The 26,289-nt window shown below is 37.6% G+C and overlaps 1 protein-coding gene across 1 annotated transcript in view; it reads right to left on the bottom strand.

Annotated features, from left to right (window-relative positions):
- GSPT2 (G1 to S phase transition 2) overlaps positions 1-25,407 on the bottom strand; it is a 42,935-nt gene extending 17,528 nt beyond the window's left edge. The window contains exon 1 of the mRNA XM_060183546.1: positions 25,329-25,407. The gene's annotated coding sequence lies outside the window, so the exon portion shown is untranslated. The remainder of the gene's footprint in view (positions 1-25,328) is intronic.
- Between the last annotated feature and the right edge of the window lie 882 nt (positions 25,408-26,289).

Here is a 26,289-nt window from a genome sequence, read left to right as displayed (position 1 = left end):
ATACAGATACATATATGTTTTTCTTATTTAATTTGTAATGGTGGAAACCTTGGATTGAGTTCAAGTGAAATTTATTGTTAGGTGATAAGAAGTTAAGACTCCCCCCTCCTAGAAAATATTATAGCTCTTCTGTATATGTTAGAAAGATTAAAAGGGACATTACTTTTCATTACAATGTAATTAAATCAATGTTATTATTATCACACATTCTCATTAAAAACAAAATTAAAAATTATGAAAAAAATAAAGAATGGCTGGGAAAATGGCCTGAGGTGCCAGGTTTAATCTTCTGGGCCATTTGTACTGGAGTGGTGCTCTGGCTGGTTTCTCTCTCTCTATCTTAGTACCTCTTCTCTGACCATGTGAAACTCTGTCCAATATATAACAAATAAACAAGTCTTTATAAGCACAACACTCAAGGATATAAGGTGAAAAATTTCAGGAAGAAGCATTAGGCTATAAGCCCAGTTACTCCTCAGCAAGGGTGCTGTTGATCTGCACTTTTTGCAAGACCTTGAGTGATTTTGCTACCATGTGCTAATTGTGGATCATCATTGCATTTCTCTGGAGCTTCAATTTCTTTATAAGTAAATGAAGACTTAAAAAATATTACTCAAGGTCGGCCAGATAGATCTCCTGGATAGTGCGTCTGTTTGGTAATAGCATCTGCCAGGTTCTAGTCGGCATCCCGCAATACCAGAAGGAGTTTTTGTATTATCTATTTCCCCTTCACTCCCTATGACTCTCACTTTCTAAATGAAAAAAGAAAGGCTGCTCACAGCAGTGAAACTCAGGTAACAAAAAACAAAGCAAAACAAAACAAACAAACAAACAAAAACCTTAAAGGTTTCTCTGTGAGATTTTATTGGGATTTTGTGGCTTGTTTGTTTCATTACCAGAGCACTGCTCAGCTCTGGTTTGTGGTGGTGCTGGGAATTGAATCTGGGATCTGGGAACTATGGTAGCTCAGGCATAAAACTCCTGCATAATACTATGCTATAGCCCAAGCCCTTCAATGAGATTTTATATGCAATGTATTTAGCATAGTAACTGGCATGCCATATTAAATACAACTATCACATTATTGGTGGTAATATAATTTGCATATGCAGCCCATTGAATATGATCTCATATTGCAATATAATTTTAAGTTAATAAACATTGTATAAGTTCACATCTCCACAGACACAACCATGAACCTTACTACATGAAACATGGCCATTCTTTCTACTGAGTTAAGTCATATGTCCCATCCATGCCTAATGCTCTAATAATCAAGCTATCCATTCATTGCAGATAATATCAAGTTCAGAACAAAGCACCTGTGTTATAAATCCGTCTTAGGAAATGTTTACCCTGGTGAGGCACATTTGGCTCAGAGATACTAGAACAAATACCTGAGTTCCCATGGCAACCCAGTATGTCAGGGAGATCTGTTTCCCATAGAAAACACAGGGTGGGGCTGTATCTTGGAGACAGCATGAATATTGGTAGAAGAGCTTGTGCTTCTCCCCTGTGTAATGTGTACTTTCCACTAGGCCTTTTCCCTATTACAAAACTATCCCTTGGGGTACCATTTTAATGCTTCTAGGGAGCACCCATGCACATAGGTGCAGGTCTCTGCCCTATCACCAACCCTGTAGACCACCCTCCTTGTCCTCATCTGCACTTTCTTCTTTGTGGGTTTGGGTAGCTCTTCTCTGCAGCTGAAGGAGACAGTGCAAATCAACATGGATGAAAATTGATTATATTCTTAGGTTGTTGGGAATGGTTCCTGTATGGTGTTGAACAGTTATTCAGTGTTCGTCTTCTCATGTAATGAGCCAGTTTCTCCAAATATTGACCTTTTACCATTGGGGAGAAAAAAATGTACTGTATTTCTGAGAAGTGTTCCATTGTGTTTTGATTGGATGAGTCATGAATTCAAAACCCTCAGCACATTCATGCCCAGGAGATTTGTGTTTGTATCTGTATTAAATGAATCTGAGGATGAGGTGTCAATTTTCTCAAAGAGAAGAATTGCTTCTCAGTAATATCAAAGCAGCAATTTGTCCAAGTTCTCTTCTTTTACAACCTTTTAACGTACAGCCATCTGGAAAAGTCTACCTTTGTTATTCCCTTGAGACTCAGAAAACATGAAAACATGATGTTCTGGCTACTGATTTTCCTATAATTAAAAAGTTTTGTTAGGGAGTCGGGTGGTAGTGCAGCGGGTTAAGTGCACATGGCGCAAAGCGCAAGGACTGGTCTAAGGATCTTGGTTACAGCCCCCGGCTCCCCACCTGCAGGGGAGTCGCTTCACAAGTGGTGAAGCAGGTCTGCAGGTGTCTATCTCTCTCTGCCCCTCTCTGTCTTCCTCTTCTCTCTCCATTTCTCTCTGTCCTACCCAACAACAATGACAACAATAAAACAACAAGGGCAAGAAAAGGGAATAAATAATAAATAACTTTTTAAAGTTTTGTCTTTCAAACAAGTGGTTTATATCTCTGTCAGTCTGTGGCAAACTCAGGTGTCAAAGTGTAAGTGGGATAAGATCTTAGAATTTCCACAGATCTTCATTTTCAGATTGATGTCCCATCACTCCTATGCCTCTTTTTGCTTTTAGGTTAAAGGTCAACTCTAAAAACAGTATCTTTCAGGCCCTACCTGCATCTCCAGTTCTCTTGTCACCTTCCCAATGTTTTTCTGCTCTTGAATAATATGAAGGAAAATAATAATTTCCAGCATATCCCTACATATTTGAAATGTACAACATGGCATCAGTGTTGTTGATAAGCTGGATCTCACACATGAACCATGTGATTTTGGCACTAGATAGAGGCAATTAAATCAGTCAAACCAAAACAGAAATCATAAAACAGATCTTTTCTAAGATGGTCCTTTTGAAACATATTCACGGTTTCTTCCTTCAGTGTGTGATGTTTTACAGTGATGACTAATAAGCTCCTCACTCAGTTGTCTGCATGTTTCTAGTGTTCGTTTGGTAAAGGAAATTGACATTTAAAATGTCAGCTGCTCTTTCACTTATTAAATATGCTACTTTATTCCCTAACATAGCACCTTTAGCATACTGTTCTCTCTACCCAGAGAAATCTTCCCCTCACTTCTTTACAGTCTCTGACATTGCCACAATTATTACTGCCACAGATGTGTTTCATGCATCTATCATGTGTTGGGAGAATTTTGGAGGCATGGCTACAGAGTAGAAGCCATTTTAGGCAGTTCTTCTGTGAAACTAGAAATAAACAATGAAAAATCATCCAAAATTTCAACAAAATACAACCAGGAGTTCTTCAGAAACTCACTAAGCCACAAGTGAGTCAATACATGTAGCTGGTGGGTAGACAATGGATGAGAAAGAGATCCTCAGAACTCAAGAAGTCACATTTGGTACACCTAGCTCCAGACTGGGAGTTTAGCTGCCAGACACATTTCTTGTGGCATGAGAACACCAAGAACAGCATTCTGGTTCCTCATTAGAGCTCATCTCTCTGAGACCACCGGATGTCAATTCAATGCTTGGTAGAATCTAGACTTAGCCAATAGGGGAAAGAATCTGGGGTTTAAGCCCAATCTGTCACATGCTTGTTGTGTGACCAAATCATATCCCTGTCTGCTTTTTTCTCTTTATCTTATCTTTGTATCTCTATTTTCTCTGTTGGATCTCTTATATTATCACTTTTATCTTCACTTTCTTATCTTTTTTACTTTCTCTTAATCACTAGGAAGTAATTAAGTGAAAAATCTAAATCTTGTTGAAGCCTCCAGAACCAGCTAGAAAAATAACTCCAGCCAACTCCCCAGCTACATTGTTTCACCTCAATGATTGAGTTCAAGGAACAGTACTGTTAAAATTTATGACTATAACCTTTTAAGTAACTAGCTTAGCCACAAATAGATCTAGGAAAGCATAATCAGGGGATTGAAAAAGTGGAAAGGACTCATCCAAGACCTAAAGAACTGGGCTCATTGTAAGTGGGAGCCATATATTTCTCTCTGCAATTTGAGCACAAGAGATCCTACCTCTCATCTCCCAGAGGCAGTGGTGTCACCATTAAAATAATAGCTCCACCCACTCCTGAGATACACCAAAGGGGACTGGTGTCAGGGGTCTAGGAACCAACAGACCATCTCACACCATACCTGATGAGCAACACATAGGACACAAATTTCAAAAGATACCAAATATAATGGTCAAGCCAAAAAGAAACACTGTAGAAATGAACCAGTACAGAAGCCCAGAAAAAAAAATTGCAACAAGCCAGACACAAATAAGAATGAGGAAAATAGCCAAACATGAATCATTACAATAATCACTGGAGTGAGAAAAGGTTTTGATGGTAATATTATGAAAAATGGGGAAACAACAAATAAGACACTGAAAGGAAACAAACTATCTTGAGATAATTATAGAAGCATCTACCATGTGTTTCCATGTTAGTTATATGGAATTTAGCAATGAACAAAACTCCACATCACCCTTCATCTCCTTTTAATTGCAGTTAAGCATATAAAAATTAATATATAGCAAACCCTAACAAAAGGACTTTTCAAAGTTAACGCAATTACCAAAAAATGTAATAACAGTAACTATCCATTGTCTTCTTGAACTAAACATCTTTGAGCCTTCCCTTATACTGAGGCATGAATAGAAAATCATCTCACATTAAAAGATAGGAACCCACTGTACAGTGTGGGCTTTCTGTAACATAATTCCTAGAAAGCTCACATGGCAAAAAAAAACCATCTCATTTTAAATGATGTACAATGAATATTGATTGTTTCACGAGCACTATGGTGGGTATATAAGTATATCAGGGCTAGAACAAGGGTGAGACCCTTGTTAATGTTAAATTAAAAGAGACACTGACTTCTGGATGATGATTCTGTACTTAGGCGATTTTGAATTTAAGAAATCCCTTAAATATTGTGTTAATTGTTTCTAACTCATCCCTACCAAATTTCATCCCTTAAAATGAGATCAGACCACATGAGAGGATGAATTCAAGAAGGCTACATGGAGACAACTCCTAGGCTGACTATCCTCAAAAAAAAAAAAAAAAAAAAAAAACCTCTTCAGATCCTGACAATTCTAAATGGAAGCAAGATTTCTATGCCAGCAGGAAACAAACTACAGAGGAGGGTACAAAGAAAAACCATGGTGGAGAATTATAACTGACTTATGAATTGGTATAAGAGTACTGAAAACGATAAAGGGGAGCTGAGCTGTGAGTCTCCCATTGCACCCCCCCCACCCCCCAAACCCATCTCGTAGGCCAGAGGTGGCTTATTTGGGAAATAGAAGCAGCTAGAGAAAAAGAGCACTCCTCCACTGTGGAGTCAAACTCTCAAGCAAGATTCCAAGGCTGAACATTTTTTCAGAATGCAGTGGGAGGAGAGGGGTCCATTTGACCTTGCCTGAATGTATCTGAGCTACCAAGCAAGTGGACTGATAGGTCTGCCCACTGAAACAATCAGGCATAATTTTATCAAACCAAACCCCTCCGCAACTACGAAAATATACTTGTTTTGTTAGCCTGCTAATTCCTTCCCAGATTCTCTGTGTATACCCCCTCAATTGGCTACCTTTAGTTTTCTGTTTAGCTTAGTTTTTGTTTCATTTTTGTTGCTGTTTTTTGGTTTTGTCTTGGTTGGAGGGATTTTCTTTTGGTTGGTTTGATTCCCAGGCTTTTTGTTTATTTGGCACTGTGTGTGTGTGTGTGTGTGTGTGTGTGTGTGTGTGTGTGTGTGTGTGTGTGTGTGTGTATAACTGCTTCAATCATCTATTCCCCACTTCAATTTGGATCTGAACTATAGACATTCCCAAACAATTTGTCAGGCTGATAGTTCTGCACACTTAAAAAAATCAGGCTAAGCTTCATCAAACCAGTATCTCTTCCAATTATGACTATATATATATACATATATATATATATATATTCTGTTGTTAATTTCTTCCCTGGTTCTCTGTTTATACTTTTGTTGGTTGCAGATGACTGTTTTTTTCTATTTTATTTAGTCTTTGTTTCTTTGGTGTTCCTGGGGGTGTTTTTGTTGTTGTTTGTTTTTTGGGAGGGGAGTTTTTGTGTGATTTGCAAGATTTTTGTTTGCTTGGTCTTTTCTAGCTATTTCTGGCACCTATTCTCCACTTCAATTTGGATCTGAACTACAGATAGTCCCAGGAAATTTGTCAGGCTGATAGATATATAGATTTACCCACTGAAGCAACCAGTCAAAGCTTCGTCAAACTAACACATTACTTGACTATGAGTACATATATTCTGTTAGTCTGTTAATTAATTCCTTGGTTATCAGTGTATACACCTTCTGTTGGCTAAGGTTGACTATCTTTTTTGTCTTTTGTTTAGTTTTTGTTGTTGCTATTGCTGTATTTTGTTTGTGTTTTCCTTTGGGGGGAGGAGTTTTCTTTAATTTTGCCCTTTTTTGCTAGTTTGTTTTGTAACTGTTCCAGTCATCGATCACCCACTTCAATTTGAACACAAGAGACCCTTCCTCTCATCTTGCAAAGGCAGTGGCAGTGGTGGCACATTAGCACAATAGGTACAGTCACTCCTGAGACAGAGCACAGTTTGGCTGCCTTCAGGAGTCTAGGAACCAATAAACAGGAGGTCACCCCACCCCATACCTGAACAGCAAAAGCCAGGACACAGACTGCAAAAGACACCAAATATAATGGCCAAATTAAAAATAAATAAATAACTAGAGGAATGAACCAGGGAAAAAAGTCCCATCTGCTCTATTCCTACCTTTGGATTCCTGCTTATTAAATCATTTGTCCTGCTTTATATCTTACTGCTTTTCAGCCACTAAGTTGCAGACAATATTATTCCATCCTAACTTCCCTGGGCAGACAACTTCACCAATGTGTCCCCAAGTCTCACCTCTCCAGAGCCCTACCCTACTAGGCTAAGATGGGATAAGGATTGACCTGCCAATAGCCATGTCTAGTGGAAAAGCAATTAGAGAAGCCAGACCTTCCACCTCCTGCATCACATAAAGAAATGTTGTCCATACTGCCAGAGGGATAAAGAATAAGGAAGTTTCAGATGGAGGGGATGGGACATGGATATCTGGTGACAGGAACTGTGTGGAATTGTACCTCTGTTATCTTACAGTATTGTTAGTCATTATTAAATCACTAATAAAAATGTTAAAAAGCTTATGCAACTATAAAAACCTGAGCACAAATGTAGGGTTTTATTTATAATAAATGAAACTCTTAAGCAATAAAATGTCCTTGAATAAGGGCTTACATTGAATAAATATCCCATCAATCTTTATCCGGTATCTATTAATAAGATTTTAGGTTGCTTCCATCTTCTGGCTATTATTAGTAGTGTAGTTATATACACAAGGATACACATCCTCCTGAATTATTGTTTTCATGGTGTGTGTGTGTGTGTGTGTGTGTGTGTGTGTGTGTATGTGTGTTATTGTTGGATCATAGAGTATTTATCACACTAGCTTTTGCAGGAAAAGGGATGTATTCGCACTTGACTGTATAATCAGGATTGGATCAATGCTTAAATTAGCCTCATCTTTTCATCATGTTATTGAACGTCTATGTAGGTAAGATGAGGGTCTGGAGGCTTCTATCTTACTTAATAAATAAGAGTAGGTAGGGTTGAATATAAATAGAAAGGGCCCTGTGTAGATCCTGCTTGCTTTAAAGGCAAAAACAAGTAGTAACTAAGATAGGAGTGAGTCTTCACACCACCAAAACATCTGACCTTCTGGATTATAACTTTTCCTTACCTTCTGCAAAAAGAGGTTCAGTAGGAAGAGGGCAAAAGTTACTATGCTTTACCTAAACAGATTCATCAGTATCAGGTCATCATGTAAGATAGACTTGTCCCTTTAGGCTTATGGTTTCAATTGCTGCCTGTGTTATGGTAGGCTTCCATCAATTTATCCCTAAATAGAAGTTTATTACTTATAACTATTCTCATTATTTTGAATGGGGAAGATCAGCAGGAAAATGTAGAGTATATGAACATCTGACTATAGTCCTTTTATTATCCAAATTCAGTTTTAACATTAACTGTCTTTGAAAAGAACAGCTTCTGGAGTTCCTCTCCTCTCCTCACCTGGGTCAACTAGGAATACCAAACAAGATCACCCGGAGCCACAAAAAAGCAGGACTAGAACTACTTCAGGAACCCACCAAACCACTGGTGAGTGCAAACACTTGTGGCTCATGAACAGGGAGGAGCCTAAGGAGAGAATGAGCAGCTGGTAACAGTCCAGCAGTTTACCAATGGAGGCATCAACTCCAGTCTGTTTTACCAACAAAAAGACTGCTGAAGGGAGGAGAGGACTCCCCCTAAGACTCACCAAATGGAATTGTGAGTCTCCATGCTACTGCCCTCAGAGGTGGGAGAATCAGGGGGAAGGCCATGTGCTGACATCTGGAAACAGAGAAATGACCAGGAAACTCAGAAGAAGAGCCACACCTCAGTGGACTAGCAGTGCGGCAATATAGTAGATCCTTTCCACATTGTTCTCCTGATGAGAACATGGTGAAAAAGTGCCTCAGAACATACAGACTATAAATGCGACTTGTTTAGAAACTCACAGAGTCCTGCTGTGCTGCCTGGCTTGGCAAAGAAACTGAATTGAGCCCAGAACTTTAGATCCTTGAGGTGTGGGAGTCTCTTTGCATAACCACTGTGCTATATCTCCCCCACCCTGCTTTATCTATTGGTCAGGAGTGAGTGATTAAACTAAGAAGCCTACTTATAGTTTAAAAGCCCTCATGTTCCCATAGCTAGAGGGAAGAAAAAGAATAAAAGAGGCTTTTTAACAGCCTCTGTGCTCCAACTCGGGGATCAAAATAATATTGAAACAACTGTTAACTATAATCTTTTAAGTACCTTACTTAGACACAAGTCAATCCAGGCAACAGTGATCAGTAATTTGAAAAGTACTGAGAGAGGGACCTCATATCATACTATATAGAATGGTTAAACCAACAAGAAGAAATATTGGAGAAATGAACCAGGACTAAAAAGCTAAAAGCCCCCAAAAGTTGAACTACAAAATATGAGGTCAACATCCAAACACTTGTTAAGGAAATAGTCACAGGAGTGAGTAAAGAGTTTGAAAGATTTTTCATCAGAAATTCAGAAACAACAAATGAGACTCTGGAAGAAAATACTTATTATCGCAAGGTTACTAGAGAGCTGAAAGCTGAAATAGCTCATCTAAGAAAACAACTAGCTGAACAAGCTAAAACAGTATCAGAACAAGGTAACAAAATAGATAAACAACAGAAAACAGTACAGGGAAGAGAGAATAGAATAAATGAGGCTGGAGACAGAATTAGCAAAATCGAGGACAAATTAGAGACAACTAAAAAGGAAGTAAGAGATCTCAAAAAGAGATTAAGAGATACAGAAAACAATAACATACACCTATGGGATAACTTCAAAAGAAATAATATATGCATTATTGGCTTGCAATATTGGCTTGCCAGAGGAAGAAAGAGAGGGAGGGGAAGAAAGCATTCTTCAGCTGAGAACTTCTCTAAGTCTAGACAACATAAAGATATAAAGGTTCAAGCAGCCCAGAGGGTCCCCAAACAAAATTAACCGAGACTTAAAGACACGAAGACACATCATATTGAGAATAAAAAGAAATAAGGATAAAGAAAGGATCCTGAAGGCTGCAAGAGAAAAGGAGAGAGTTACCTACAGAGGAAAACCCATAAGATTAGCAGCAGACTTCACACAAACACTACAGGCCAGAAGAGAACGGCAAGGTATCTATCGAGTGCTCAATGAGAAAGGCTTTCAACCAAGACTACTGTATCTTGTTAGACTGTCATTCAGACTAAATGGAGGCATAAAAACTACTCAGACAAGCAACAGTTGAAAAAATCCACTATCATCAAGCCTTCCCTGAAAGAAGTTCTGAAAGTTGTCCTATAAACAGACAACCATGGATATGATATATGAACATATGATATATGAACATTCATTCATATATATATGAACATTCTAAAAATATACAATAATGACTTTAAAATATCTTCAGTCTTTGATATCAGTAAATTTCAATGGCCTTAACTCACCTATTAAAAGGCACAGAGTAGGAAGATGGATCAGAAAACACAACCCAACAATATGCTGTCTACAGAAAACCCACCAAACTCAACAAGACAAACACAGACTCAAAGTGAAAGGATGGAAAACTATCATACAGGACAGTGGCCCACAAAAAAGGACAGGAACAGCTATTCTCATATGTGACATGATAGATTTTAAAATAAATAAAATTAAAAAAAACATAAATGGACATTACTTAATGCTCAGAGGACCCGTCAATCAAGAGGACTTAACAATCATTAATATCTATGCACCCAATGAGAAGCCACATAAATACATCAAACATCTACTGAAAGAGCTACAACACTATATTAAAGCAATACAGTTATAGTAGGGGACTTCACAACCCACTCTCTCAACTGGAGAGATCATCCAGGCAGAAAATCAATAAAGACATGAGAGAGCTAAATAAGGAGATAGACAAACTATAACTATTGGATATTTTCAGAATTATTCACCACAAAAAAAACCAAAACAACTGTAATACACATTCTACTCAAGTCTACATGGGTCATTCTGAAGGATAGACCATATGTTCAGACGCAAAGACATCAACAACAAACTCAAGAGCATTGAAATCATCCCAAACATCTTCTCAGACCACAGTGGAATTAAACTAACACTTAACAATCAACAAAAGATTAGTAATAGTCCCAAAATGTGGAAGCTCAGCAGTACACTACTTAACAACTACTGGGTCAAAGAGGAAATAAAGGAGTAAATAAAAATGTTTCAAGAGTTCAATGAAAATGAAGAAACATGCTATCAAAATATTTGGGACACAGCTAAGGCAGTACTGAAAGGGAATTTCATAGCCATACAAGCACACATTAGGAAACAAGAAAAAGCACAACTAAACAGCCTGATTGCACATCTTAAAGACCTAGAAGAAGAAGAACAAAGGAACCCTAAAGCAACCAGAAGGACAGAAATCACTAAAGTTAGGGCAGAAATCAATAACATTGAAAATAAGAAAACCATACAACAGATGAACAAAAGTAAATGTTGGTTCTTTGAAAGAGCGAACAAAACTGACAAGCCTTTAGGCAAATTCACAAAACAAAAAAGGAGAAGACTCAAATAAGTCGGATTGTAAATGAAAGAGGAGATGTCACAACAGACACCACAGAAATTCAACACATCATGTGAGGCTTCTATGAACAACTATATGCCACCAAGCTAGAGAACTTGAAAGAAATGGACGGTTTCCTAGATACCTATGAACTTCCAAAATTAAATAAATAGGAACTAAATAATATGAACAAGCCCAACACAGCCAATGATATTGGAACAGTTATCAAAAACCTTCCCAAGAATAAAAGTCCAGGACCAGATGGTTTTACAAATGAATTCTATAAAACCTTCTGAAAGAGCTAATACTTCTACTTTTAAAAGACTTACAGGAGACTGAAGACACAGGAATACTCTCTTCCAGCTTGTATGAAGCCAACATCACTCTGATACCAAAAGCAGACAGGGACACAACCAAAAAAGAAAACTACAGACCAATAACTCTGATGAACATAGATGCTAAAAGATTGAAAAAAATTCTAACCAATCAGATAAAGCAGTATATAAAAATAATTGTTCATCATGACCAAGTGGGGTTTATCCCAGAGATGCAAGGTTGATTTAATATACATAAATCAATCAACATGATCCACCACATCAATAAAAGCAAGACCAAAAACCACATGGTCATATCAATACATGCAGAGAAAGCCTTTGACAAAATATAACATCTCTTTTTGATCAAAACTCTACAAAAAATGGGAATAGATGGAAAATTCTTCAAGACAGTGGAGTCTACATGTAGTAAACCTACAGCCAACATCATACTCAATGGTGAAAAACTGGAAGCATTTCCCCCTCAGATCAGGTACTAGACAGGGCTGCCCACTATCACCATTACTATTCGACATAGTGTCGGAAGTTCTTGCCATAGCAATCAGGAAGGAGCATGGAATTAAAGGCATACAGATTGGAAGAGAAGAAGTCAAACACTCCCTATTTGCAGATGACAAGGTATACATAGAAAAACCTAAAGAGCCAGCAAAAAGCTTTTGGAAATCATCAGGCAATACAGTAAGTTGTCAATCTACAAAATTAACATACAAAAGTAAGTGGCATTCCTCTATGCAAACACTAAGCTAAAAGAAGATGAAATCTAGAAATCAATTCCTTTTACTATAGCAACAAAAACAATAAAATATCCAGGAATAAACCTAATCAAAGAAGTGAAGGACTGAAAATTGTGTACTGAAAATTGAGTCACTACTCAAGGAAATTGAAAAAGACACAAAGAAGTGGGAAGATATTCCATGTTCATGGGTTGGAAGAATTAACATCATCAAAATGAATATACTACCTAGAGCCATATACAAATTTAATGCTATCCCCATCAAGATCCCAACCACATTTTTAGGAGAATAAAACAAATGCTACAGATGTTTATCTTGAACCAGAAAAGACTGAGAATTACCAAAACAATCTTGAGAAGAAAGAACAAAACTGGAGGCATCACACTCCCAGATCTCAAATTGTATTATAGGGCCACTGTCATCAAACAGCTTAGTACTGGAACATGAATAAACACATTGACCAGTGGAATATAATTGAGAGCCCAGAAGTAATCCCCCACATCTATGGATATCTAATCATTGGCAAAGTTGCCCAGACTATTAAATGGGGAAGCAGAGTTTCTTCAACAAACAATGTTGGAAAAAATGGGATGAAACATGCAGAAGAATTAAACTGAACAACTATATTTCACCAAAAACAAAAGTAAATTCTAAGTGGATCAAGGACTTGGATGTTAGTCCAGAAACTATCAGATACTTATAGGAAAATATTGGCAGAACTATTTTCTGCATAAATTTTAACGACATCTTCAATTAAACAAATACAATTACAAAGAAGACTAAGGCAAATCTATGAGACTACATCAAATTAAAAAGCTTCTACACAGAAAAATAAACCACTAACCAAACCAAGAGACCCCTCAGAGAATGGGAGAAGATCTTTACATTCCATACATCAGACAAGAGTTTAATAACCAAAATATAAAAAGCTTGTCAAACTCAACAACAAGAAAAAACAAATAACTCCATCCAAAATTGGGGAGAGGACGTGGACAGAATATTCATGTCAGAAGAGATCCAAAAGACTGAGAAACACATGAAAAAATGCCCCAAGTCTTTGATTGTCAGAGGAATACAAATAAAGACAACAATGAGATACCACTTCACTACTGTGAGAATGTCATACATCAGAAAAGGTAGCAGCAACAAATGCTGGAGAGGTTGTGGGGACAAAGAACCCTCCTGCACTACTGATGGGAATGTAAATTGGTCCAACCTCTATGAAGAACAGTCTGGAGAACTCTCAGGAGGCTAGAAATGGACCTACTCTATGATCCTGCAATTTCTCTACTGGGGATATATCCTAAGGAATTCAACATACCCATCCAAAAAGATCTGTGTATACATATGTTCTTAGCAGCACAATTTGTAATAGCCAAAACTGGTAGCAACCCAGGTGTCCAACAACAGATGAGTGGCTGAGTAAGTCATGGTCTATATACACAATGGAATACTACTCAGCTGTAAAAAACGGTGACTTCACCGTTTTTAGCTGATCTTGGATGGACCTTGAAAAATTCATGTTAAGTGAAAGAAGACAGAAACAGAAGGATGAACATGTGATGATCTCACTCTCAGGCAGAAGTTGAACAACAAGATCAGAAAAGAAAATAGAAGTAGAACCTGAACTGGAATTGGCACATTGAACCAAAGTAAAAGACTCTGGGGTGGGTGGGAAGGAGAACACTGGTCCAAAAAGGATGGCAGAGGACCTAGTGGGGGTTATATTGTTATATGGAAAACTGGGTAATTTTATACATGTACAAACTATTGTATTTACTGTAGAATTTGTAACACATTAATTCCCCAATTAAGAAATTTTAAAAAATTCATTACAGAATACAAACAATAGCTTGTTACTGTAATAAACAGTGTTATAAGTAACAGTGAAAAAAAAAAGAAAGGAAGCTCTGGAGCATCATATCAAATTTAAGTTAACTAGTTAACTGGGTTCTAAAAAATAAAATGTTTCAGCCTATGAATGGAAAAAAATATGCAAAATAAATTATTAATGAGTGCTACAATTTCTACCTCATTAATCTTACATTAAATGTAAATTGGTCAAATATCTAATCAAAAGTGAAAGATGCACAAATGCTCTCCAGTTGTTGCTTATAGTTGTTATTCTTTAGATTCATCAACATATATAGAAAACACATGCATGATGTATTGCACCAAAGTAAAAGACTGTAAACAGAACTTGGACTGTAGTTAGTGTATTGCACCAATGAAAAAGACTCTAGGGTTGGGGGGAGAGTTCAGGTCCTGAAACATTATGGCAGAGGAGGACCTAGTGGGGATTGCATTTTAATATGGAAATGTTATACACGTACAGCTAGTCTCAAAGATTCATTAGAAAACAAATCATCCAAGATTAATTAAAAATAAAGATCCTGTATTGTGGGAGTAAAGGAACATTTCTGCACTGCTGGTGAGAATACAAATTGGCCCAACCCCTGTGGAGAACAGTCTGAAGAACTCTCAGAAGGCTAGAAATGAACCTACTCTATGACCCAGTAATTCTTGTCCTAGAGATATATCTTAAGGAACCAAACACATTCATCCACAAAGATCTGTGCTTACATATGTTCATAGCAGCACAATTTGTAATAGCAAAAGCTTAGAACAATCTAGGTATCCAACAACAGATGAGTAGCTGAGAATGTTGTGGTATATATACACAATGGAATACTACTCAGCTATTAAGAATGATGAATTCACCTTCTTCTCCTCATCTTGCATGGAAACTGGGAGAATCGTGTTAAGTGAGTTAAGCCAGAAAGATAAGGATGAATATGGGATCATCTCACTCATGAACGGGAGTTGAGAAATAAAATTAGAAAGGAGAAACACAAAAAAGAGCTTGGAATGGGTTTTGTGTATTGCCATCAAAGCAAAGGATTCTTGGGGAGAGGAGGAGGGGACGTTCAGTTCTTGTTGCATGCTAGTAGAAGAGGACTGAGGCTGGGAATGACAGTGTTTTACAGAAAACTGAGAAATTTTGCACATATACTAACAGCTGTAATACTATAAACCATTAATTTCCCCAATAAAAATATGCATTTTTTAAAAAGTCATATTTTTTATCTAAGACAATTTCTCAATCTCAGGTCGATTCCTCCCTCTAGGTCAGCCTTGTACCTTTGAGGCCACAGTTTCCTGGGCTGTTCAAGGATGGAAAATGATAAAACAAATATTTAAAAATGGGGGGAGGTGTGGTTTATGGAGTAGCTGTAATCAGACCTTTGCTCTCCCTGATACAACTATTGTACACAACAAGAGATCGAACTGAACACATAATCTACAGCTGAAAAAAATCCATAGCCTCAGGTGGATGACGGCACATGCAGTTGGGGAAACAGAAATGGGTTGGAAGACATGGTCAGTCATGCCATCTTGGACAGTAACACAGCAGATTCCTCGGAAGAAAAGAAATTGGAGCTAAAAGCCTCTCAAACTTTGACTCATGGTTTTTATTTTTATAAATGTTTTTATTTTTTATTATCTTATTTATTTTTTGGATAGAAACAGCCAGAAATAGAGAAGGAAGGGGGAGATAGAGAGGGAGAGAGACAGAGAGAAACCTGCAGCCCTGCTCTACCACTTGTGAAGCTTTTCCCCTGCAGGTGGGGACCGGGGGCTTGAACCCAAGTCCTTGTACACTATAACATGTGCACTCAACCAGGTGTGCCACTACCCAGCCCCTAGGGTTTTTTAAAAATTATTTTGTTTAAGTGTTTGCTTTTGTTTTTTCTCAGTCTGAGTTTAAGACAAAGACAAAACTCAGCCCACAAGATAGCCCAAAACAACCCTTCCCCCCACCCACTTTCACAGATTATACAAATAAGTGGAACACAAAGACCACAACAGCACCACCTGCTGGCCAACAATAACGAACATTATACATGTGAAAGCAAAGAGGTAGAAAGTTAAACAATACACCATTTCAAAGAGAGAGGAACAAACTAGATGAAATCCAAGAAATTTCAGATGCAGAGAGTCTATCAGAGACAGACTATAGAAAGCTTATGAGAACTCTAGAAGAATATAAGCTAGAATTGAAAGAACATTTTACTTTGGAATTTGATAAGAAGCTACGAAGAGTGAAAGAAGAACTCAAAGAAGAGTTCACCATGCACTTAAGCAACATGTAGGAAAAATTTCAAACAGAACTTCAAGGACTGAAAGAAAACTTCAGTGCAGTTCAATCTCAAGTAGAAAGCTTAGGTAATAGACTCACACAAACATAAGAAAGAATTCCCTATCTAGAAAACACATTTAGCCCACTCTTTCAATTCAAAGATGAGGGAGAGGAATGGTTTAGAAAGAATGAAGCTACTCTCTGAAACTGCAGGCTCCATAAAAAGGTAGACTATACTAGTTATAGGGTTACCTGAGCAAGTAGACCAGGTTAAAGGTCCAGACTTAATTTTCAGAGAAAGTTTAGATGAAAATAACCCTAACCTAGGCAATAGTCAGTACATACCTATTTTGGAGGCAGACTGATCACCCAGGTTCACAAATGCAAATCGACCAACACCAAGGCACATTATTGTAAAATTATCAAAATTCAATGACAAGGAGAAAATTCTGCAGGCTGCTAGGGGAAGGAAAGAATTTACATACAAAGGGAGAAATATCAGACTCTCATCAGATTTTTCTTCACAAACCCTAGAGCAAGGGGAGAGTGGAATGACATATTCAAGGCACTAAAAGAGGGAATTTCAGCCACAAATTTTGTACCCTGCAAAATTATCCTTCACGTATGAGGGAAAAATAAAGGTATTCCCAAATATTCAAAAACTAAAGGAATTTGCCGCTATCAACCCCACCTTACAAGAAATACTGAATGGAGTCTTACAGGAAAGGAGAAAGCAAAGGAACACACATTCTCAGCAAGGTGAACAGCAGTAGACTAGAAATAAAAGCACAATAAAATAGGAAAGAACAACAAAAAATTAAGGGAGGGAATTAAAAGACAAAGAAGCCCTGTCAAATGTTTGTTAATCAAGATCAACTTAAAAAAGGCTTTTCTAAATACACAATGCTAGTTATTACACACATGGTAAACACAAACCAAAACAGGGAACAGAGATTTACAGAAAACACAAGAAAAATCAGTGAGGAATTCACTACAGAAACTCATTCACACAGTAGGTTAAATAGAAACAAATGGGCAAAGACTCAACAATTTAAAATAAACTCAAAACAAAAATGGACATAAATAAGCTACATATATCAATAATCACCTAAAATGTGAATGGCCTACATTCATCTGTCAAAATACTCAGAGTAGTTAAATGGATTAAAGAACAGGATCCATCAATTATATGTCTTCAGGAAACACACATCAAAAGAAAAGACAAACAGAAACTGAATATAAAAGGTTGGAGCAAGATGTTCCAAGCTAATAACTTAAAAAAAAAGGCAGGGACAGTTATCCTTTTTTTCTGATAAAATAGACTTTCAGGCAAAGAAAGCAATCAAAGAAAGAGAAGGACATTACATTATGGTATCAATCTAACAAGAAATATAACCATCATTAATATATATGCCCCAACTTAGGCGCATCCAAATATATAACACTTCCTGAATTCAAGGGAGACATTGATAGCAACAATCATAGTAGGAGATTTCAGCACACCACTCATAGCAAGAGACAGAACATCTGGACAAAAAAATCAATAGAGAAATAGCGAACATAAATAAAACCATAAATAAAATGGACCTAATAGGTATATACAGACGTTTCCATCCCAAAAGTAATGGATACACGTTCTTCTCAAGTACATATGGAACTTTTCCAAGGATTGACAATATGCTGGGCCACAAAACAGTATAAACAGATATGTAAATATTAAAATTATAAAATGCATCCTCTCAGACAATGAAAGCATGAAATTAGAATTAACCAAAAAAGGAAAAGAAGTGTCCCCAAAGCCTGGAGACTAAACAATATGCTGTTTAACAATAAATGGGTCATTGAAGAGATCAAAAAAGAAGTGAAGCATTATCTTGATACCAATGTAAATGAAGAAACCAGCTACCAGACTCTATGAGATGTAGCAAAAGCAGTGCTGAGAGGGAAGTTCATAGCAATGCAGGCCCACATTAATAAACAGTAGAAATCACTAGTAAACCATATAACAATCCACCTCAACCAATTAGAAGTGGAGCAAAAAACAAACAAACAAACAAAAAAACAGGCAGTAGGAGACAGGAAATAGTTAAAATCAAAGCAGAAATCAATAAAATAGAAAACAAGAAGACCATCAGGAAGATTAATGAAACCAAGAGCCGGCTTTTTGAAAGGATAAATAAAATAGATAAGCCACCAGCTACACTCACCAAGAGAAAAATAGAGAAAGCTATTGTATAATCCACTCAGAAATGAAAGAGGAGATATTACAACAGATAAGGTAGAGATTTGGAAGATTATTACGAACACCTGTACGGAACCAAATTTGACAACTTAGAAGAAATGGATACATTCTTAAGAGTCATACACACTACCAACCTTGACACAAGAGGAAGTAGATAAACTTAACAGGCCAATCACTAGTAAATAAGATGAAACAGATGGGACCAGGCGGTGGCCCACCTGGTTAAGTGCTCACATTATAGTGTGCGAGGACGCAGGTTCAAGCACCTGGTTCCCACCTGTTGGGGAAGAGCTTAACGAATGGTGAAGCAGGGCTGCAGCTGTCTCTTTGTATCTCTATCTCCTCCTCCTCTCTCAATTTCTCCCTGTCTCTATCCAATAAATAAATAAATAAATAAAATAAAGAACAGTAAGAAATTAAAACAGTAGTCAAAAGCCTACTCAAGAACAAAAGCTCAGACTCTGATGAATATAATAATGAACTTTACAATACACTCAAAGAAGAACCTAACCTCAAACTCTTTCAGAAAATAAAAGGAGAAAACTCCCAAATACATTCTAGGAGGCTAACATCACCCTGATCCCCAAAGCAGGCAAGGACCCTACAAGAAATGAAAACTATGGACCTACATCCCTGATGAACAATGATACAAATATCCTCAAAACAATCTTGGCTAATCAAATGCAACAACAAATTAAGAGCATAATTCACGTGGTCTGGGAGGTGGCACAGTGGATAGGCTTTGGACTCTAAAGCATGAGGTCCCGAGTTCAAATACCCATCAGCACAAGTACCAGAGTAATGTCTGGTTCTTTCTCTCTCTCTCTCTCTCTCTCTCTCTCTCTCTCTCTCTCTCTCTCTCCCCTATCATTTCTCATGAATAAATAAAATATTTAAAAAGAGAGAGAGAGAGAGAGAGAGAATAATTCACCAAGATCAAGTGGGATTCATACCTGGGAAAAAGGGATGATTCCAAATCTGTAAGTCAATAAACGTAATCCACTATATCAGAAAACAGAAAAAAATCACATGATTTTTTAAAAACATAATGACATTTTAATGGACTTTGACAGAAATTTGAATAGCTTTTTTATTTATTTATCTTATAAAGAGGAAAAAATCATAAAATCATAGGATAAGAGGGGTGCAACTCCACACAGTTCCCACCATCCAAACTCTGTATCGCCTCCCCTCCCTTGATAGCTTTCCTATTCTTTATTCCTCTGGGAGTATGGACCCAGGGTCATTATGGGATGCAGAAGGATGAAAGTCTGGCTTCTGTAACTGCTTCCCTGCAGAACATGGACATTGACAGGTCAATCCATACTTCCAGTCTGCCTCTCTCTTTCCCTAGTGGGGCAGGGTTCTTGGAAAGCAGGGCTACAGGACACATTGATGGGGTTGCCTGTCCAGTGAAGTCTGGTTGCCATCATGTTAGCATCTGGAACCTGGTGGCTGAAAAGAGGGTTAACATATAAAGCCAAACAAATTGTTGGCTAATCATGAACCTGAAGGCTGGAATAGTGCAGATGAAGAGTTGGGGGCCTCCATTTTCTAGATAGCTAGTAGGCATATTTTAGTTATATCCCAAAGGGCCTGTGACTATGCTAGTTTTTTTTTTTTATTTGTTTGTTTTATTTTTTTTCCTGAGCCTGAAATCTGATATGCAGGTGGATCCAAGTTATTGTCTGGGGAGATGGTTTCATGACTGGGAAAAGGACTACAAAGGTGGATCAGGGAAGAGAGTAGCTCCCAAATATGGGAAAGGTATATAAATATTGTTGACTGTAAACCCCATCGATTTGATGTGATCTGGGGCCCATATTCAAGTTAGGAACCTATGTGACCTCTGCATCCCTCTAGATCTAAGCTCACATTCTGTGGTCCTGAGTAGGAACGTTCCAAGTTGCCCTGATTTTAGGACCCATCTTCCTCAGTAGGAGCATAGAGTATATTGTCCATCTTCCCTTCAGAGGATGGAACATTCTCTACTGTTGTTGATCCAAGTTGAGGACAAGGTCCTATGGGGGCCCACAAAGGAGACTATTGTGTTGTTCCTGATAGAGATGACTGGTAATGTTGGGGAGAGGGATTTATTCGAGGTCTAGGCCCGTCATGTCTGTTTGGGAATCTCAGGATTCCCCGACTAGGGCCCCTGCTGATGGGGTGGCCTGATAGTGAGTAAAGACTAGTTATTAAAATATGCCAATCTCTTGCCCTTATTCAGCAATTTGTTAAATCACATGATTTTATCAATCAATGTAGAAAAAGCATTCAGCAAAGTGCAACAAGCATTTATAATAAAGGCCCTTGAGAAACTGGAAGTGGAAGGAGAATTCCTAAACATAATAAAGGAGATACATGAAAAGGGAAAATTGAAAGCTTTTTCCCTAAAATCTAGACAAAGGTGCCCACTCTCACCACTTTTATTCAACATAGTCCTAGAAGTCCTTGCCTTAGCAATCAGACAAGAAAGAGATAGCAAAGGAATCCAAATCGGAAAGACTGAAATTAAACTCATGTTATCTGCAGATGATAAGTTGTTATACCTAGAGGACCCCAATAATTCTGCCAAGAAACTACTGGAAATCATCAATACACTCAGTAAGGTAGCAGGCTAAAAATCTATACCCATAAATCTGTGGCATTTCTTTATGCAAAGGATGGGTCAGAAGAAACGAAACTGAAGGAAGCAATACCATTTACAATTCAATCCAAGAAGATCAAATAACTAGGAATAAGTTTTTAAAAGGATGTAAAGAACCTTTTCAAGGAAAACTATAAGACACTGTTAAAAGAAATAGAGGATGACACAAAGAAGTGGAAGATTATCCCCTGTTCATGGATTGGGAGAATAAATATCATTAAAATGGCAATTCTGCCAAAAAGCAATCTACAGATTCAGTGCAATCCCTATTAAAACCTCAAGGACATATTTGAAGGAAATTGAACCGATTCACTTTTTATAAATATTTTTTTTAAAAAAAAGATATATTTAGAGACTTCACCCCATGGGCAAGGGAAACAAAAACAAGATTGAACAACTGGGACTATAACAAATTAAAAAGCTTCCATTCATGAAAAGAAAACTCCATAAAGATAAACAGGAAATCCAGCAAATGGGAGAACATATTCTCACATCATACTTCAGACAGGCACTTGATATCAAACATCTATAAAGAACTCATACAGCTCAACAAAAAGAACAACCTAATAATAAAGTGGGCAGAGGACATGCATAGACAGTTCTCTAAAGAAGAAATATTCATGGCCCACAGACATATGCCGAAATGCTCTAATTCACTCATCACAAGAGAAATGCAAATTAAAAGGACATTGAGATACCACCTGACACTGGTAAGAATGGTCTTCCTCAGCAACACAGGAGAGAATAAATGTTAGAAAGGATGTAGAGAGAAAGAAACTCCTGGTGGGAATGCAAAATGGTACAACCATTATGGAGAACAGTATGGAGAATCCTTAAGCAAATACAGATGGAAATACCTTAAGATCCAGCAATTCCACTTCAAGTCATTTATCCAAGAGATAATATCACTAATTCTAAGGGATATATGTACTGCCATGTTAACAGCCACATTATTCACAATAGCAAAAATTTGGAAGCAACAAAAACATCTCTCAATAGGTGACTGGATAAAAAAGTATGGGATAACCCAGGCAGTAGCAGAGTGGGTTAAGCGCACATGGAGTGAAGTGCAAGGACTGGTCTAAGGATACTGGTTTGTAGTTTATGTACACTCCTATTAAATTATAGTCATATAAATCACTATTTAATTAATATGAGAGGGGGAAATTGATCGAATGTGTCAAACTTTTTAATGCACAGACCATAGGCTAACTCTTTGAAATGTTGACTCTCCTAAAAATTTAGACCAGGGAGAACAGAAGCAACCGGTGGCGTTATTCTGTAAGACACAGCTATATAAAAATAATGTCAAAGGACATAAATTATGGTGATGTTGTGTATGATACAGCAATGGTATTTTCAAAGTTAATCCAACTGCCAAATAATTTTATTATAGAAATAACTATCTATTGCCTTCTTAAACCCTAAGATAGCAGGAACCTCCTGTTTCCTCAATAGAGCCTATATTTCCCCCAGTCCTAGAACCTCGAGGGTGGGGCTCACTTTCCTGTATGCTGCTCTCAACTCATACCAACTGACACTACATCTGCAGATCCCAGCCTAATCAACGCAATGAGTACTACCTCAGTATGCTTCACTTCAGACTGTCCAGAGATGTCAGGCGTGGAATGTCAACCCTTCAGCTTCATTACTCAGGTGAGACCTTTCCTTTCTCATAGGATTCTCTAATTCCATTTTGGGTGTGATTCACTTCCTAACAAAAACCTAAAACCTAGACCAGGTCCCATGAGATAAGGCATATGTTCACATGTATCCATAAATTAGGACAAAATATATACCTGAAAGCAAAAGTGCACAAGAGTCTGCAGTGAGTCAATATATGCAGCAAGCAAATAGAAAGACCTAAAATGTCACTTTAAAGTTCCTAATGAAATAGTTTCTACTTACTTAGATATCCTCCTCACCTACTTCCTATTATACTTCCCTCAGTCATTCCAAAGCTAACCTTATCAAAGTACAGACTGCAAAAGCTGAATAATGGCAAGAGACTGGCATGCTTTAATGATGACTCTTTAGTCACTAGCAGGCCATCCCATCAGCAGGGGCCCTAGTTGGGGAGTCCTGAGATTCCCAAACAGACATGATGGGCCTAAACCTTGAATAGATCCCTCTCTCTATTGTTACCAGTCATCTCTATCAGGAACAACACAATAGACCTCTTTGTGGGCCTCTATAGGACCTTACCCTCAATGTGGATCAACAAAGGTAGAGAATGTTCCATCCTCCGAAGGAAAGCTGGATAACATACTCTATGTACCACCTGAGGAAGAATAGTCCTGATATTGGGGCAGCTTGGAAGATTCCTACTCATGACCACAGAATGTGAGCTCAGACCTACAGGGATGCAGAGGCTACATAGGCTTCTAAATTGAATATGGGCCCCAGATCAGATTAAATTGATGGGGTTTATAGTCAACAATATTTATATACCTTTCCCATATTTGGGAGCTACTCTCTTTCTTGATTCAGCTTTCTAGCCCTTTTTCCATCCATGACATCATCTCCCCAGACAATAACCTGGGTTATTGTCAGGCTCAGGCAAAAACTAATAAAGTCATGGGCCCTTTGGAATATACCTAAAATAGACCTACTAACTATTTCCAAAATGGAGACCTCTAATATTCATCTCCAATATTCCAGCCTTTAGGTTCATGATTAGTCAACAATTTATATGGTTTCATATGTTCACTCTTCTTTCAGGCACCAGGTTCCAGATGCTAACATGATGCCAAACAGACTTCCCTGGACAGACGACACCACCAATGTGTCCTGGTGCCCTGCATCCCCAGAGCCCTGCACCACTAGGGAAAGATAGAGACAGGCTGGGAGTATGGATTGACCTATCAGCACCCATGTTCAGTGGGGAAGCAATTACAGAAGCCATAACTTCTACCTTCTGCATCCCACAATGGCCACAATGGCCGTACTCCCAGAGAGATAAAGAATAGGGAAGCTATCAGGGAAGGGGAGGTGTTAGGGAGTTCTGGTGGTGGGAGACATGTGGAGTTGTACCCATCTCATCCTATGTTTTTTGTCAATGTTTTCTTTTTATAAATAAAAAAGTAATAAATATTTTATTAGAAAATATGTGATGCCTAGGAACGTTGTTTTATACCATCAATGAAAGAGAAGCAAATCTGGAAAACACCAGAGGAATCCAGGCACTGATTCTCCCATCTGAGATAGGAGAGAAAAAAGGAAAGACACTTGGAAATAGTAATAGATGCAAGGGTAACTTAGAAAGGAAGTGAAGACAGGAATGGGAAAAGTATATATGTATATTTATCTACATATATGTGTGTGTCCATGTGTGTGTGTTGTGTACAAATATGCAGGTATATAGATATATAGTTACGGACTCAGACCATATCAGTGATCTTGGGAGAACTACTGCAGTTTCCACCAGAGGGGCTAGAACATAGAATTCTGGTGCTTGGAACCTATGGAATTATACCATAATTAACTAACAATTTGTGTAAATAAATATTAAATCATTAATAAAAATAAAAATATATTTTCAGCAAGTAGGCCCTAATAAAAACATAATATAAAATAGAAAAAGAAAAGAAAATATATAGTTCCTTCTTTAAGTCAGTCTACTAGATTGCCAAGCTTACTAAATCTAAATATAATCACAGGGGCCTATTAAGCACTTTTACATTGAAGTATATAGTTGCTTATCATTTGTGCCAAGATTTTGTCTTCATCCATACCACTCTGAATGTATCTAACCTGACATTTGCCAAGATTTTGTTGGAACAGTGACACCATTCTAATTATCTTAGTCTTTACTGTTCTGCATTCCCTCCTTTTCTTCTTTTCGGGGGGCACACATTTTAAGTACCTTCAGGATGACTTATACGTAGTTAGTCAACTTTTTAAAGTAATTCCCCTGTGGTATCAGTAGAAGCTAAACAGCAGTTCTCCCTATTCAGCTAATAGTAACATTCTTGAACCATTTTACCTAAATATTTCTTTGATCACTGACCCAGCAATTGTGTAAACTTACATTTTTGTGGGGTTTTTCCACAGAAGTTCTGTTACAAGGATGTGACTGGTTAAATCATCACACATTGGCAGCTTGAGCTCAGTCTCTCAACCCTTCCTGGAGATGGATGGGACTGGAAGTTCTACCCTCTATTATCATTAGTTTCCCTGGCAACCAGACCCATTCTCCAGTGTTCTTTAAAGCCACATACACTAAGAAAGTTAAGAAAAAGACACTTCAGATTAGGCAGTGGCACAACTTGTAGGGCAAACACATTACCACATACAAGGATTGCAGTTCAAGGCCCCAGTGCCCATTTGAAAGTGGGATCTCCCCTTCATCATTTTTCTCCTTAAACAAAGTTTGTAATGACCTTAACTCTTTTCATAATTTAAAAAAATTATTGGAGGGATTAATGATTTATAATAAATACAGTTGTTTATATATGTGTAAAATTTCTTAATTTTCTGCAAAACACTATCACCCCCAGCTTAAGTACTCCTTCACTATGATGTACCTGTACTAAAAAGCCCCCTCCTCTTCAGAGTCCTTTACTTTGCAAACACACCCGTCCAAAAATATCTGTGTATACCTATGTTCATAGCAGCACAATTTGTAATAGCCAAAGCCTGGAAACATCTGAGGTGTCCAAAAACAGATGAGTAGCTGAGAAAGTTGTAGTAAATACACATAATGGAATACTACTCAGCTATTAATAATGATTAATTCACTTTCTTTTCATTATTATTTTTATTATTCTTTTCATTATTTTGAAGGACCAAGGTAAGAAAGAAAGAGGGTAAATGATATGAATGTCTGATCTTATTGTTGGCTTTTTGTATACCAAATTCAACTTTAGCATATAAGGTGTACTTGTAAAAACAGTTCCTGTACATAGATTCCTGAGAAATACTATATTCTTCTAGCCCAGTTTATTGGTTTCAAGCCATCTCCTCCCTCCAGGGTTATATCAAGTTGCCCA

This window comes from Erinaceus europaeus, chromosome X (genome assembly GCF_950295315.1).
Source record: "Erinaceus europaeus chromosome X, mEriEur2.1, whole genome shotgun sequence".
NCBI lineage: Eukaryota > Metazoa > Chordata > Mammalia > Eulipotyphla > Erinaceidae > Erinaceus > Erinaceus europaeus.
Note: the sequence above shows the minus strand (reverse complement) of the source record. Positions and strands in the feature narration are given on the sequence as shown.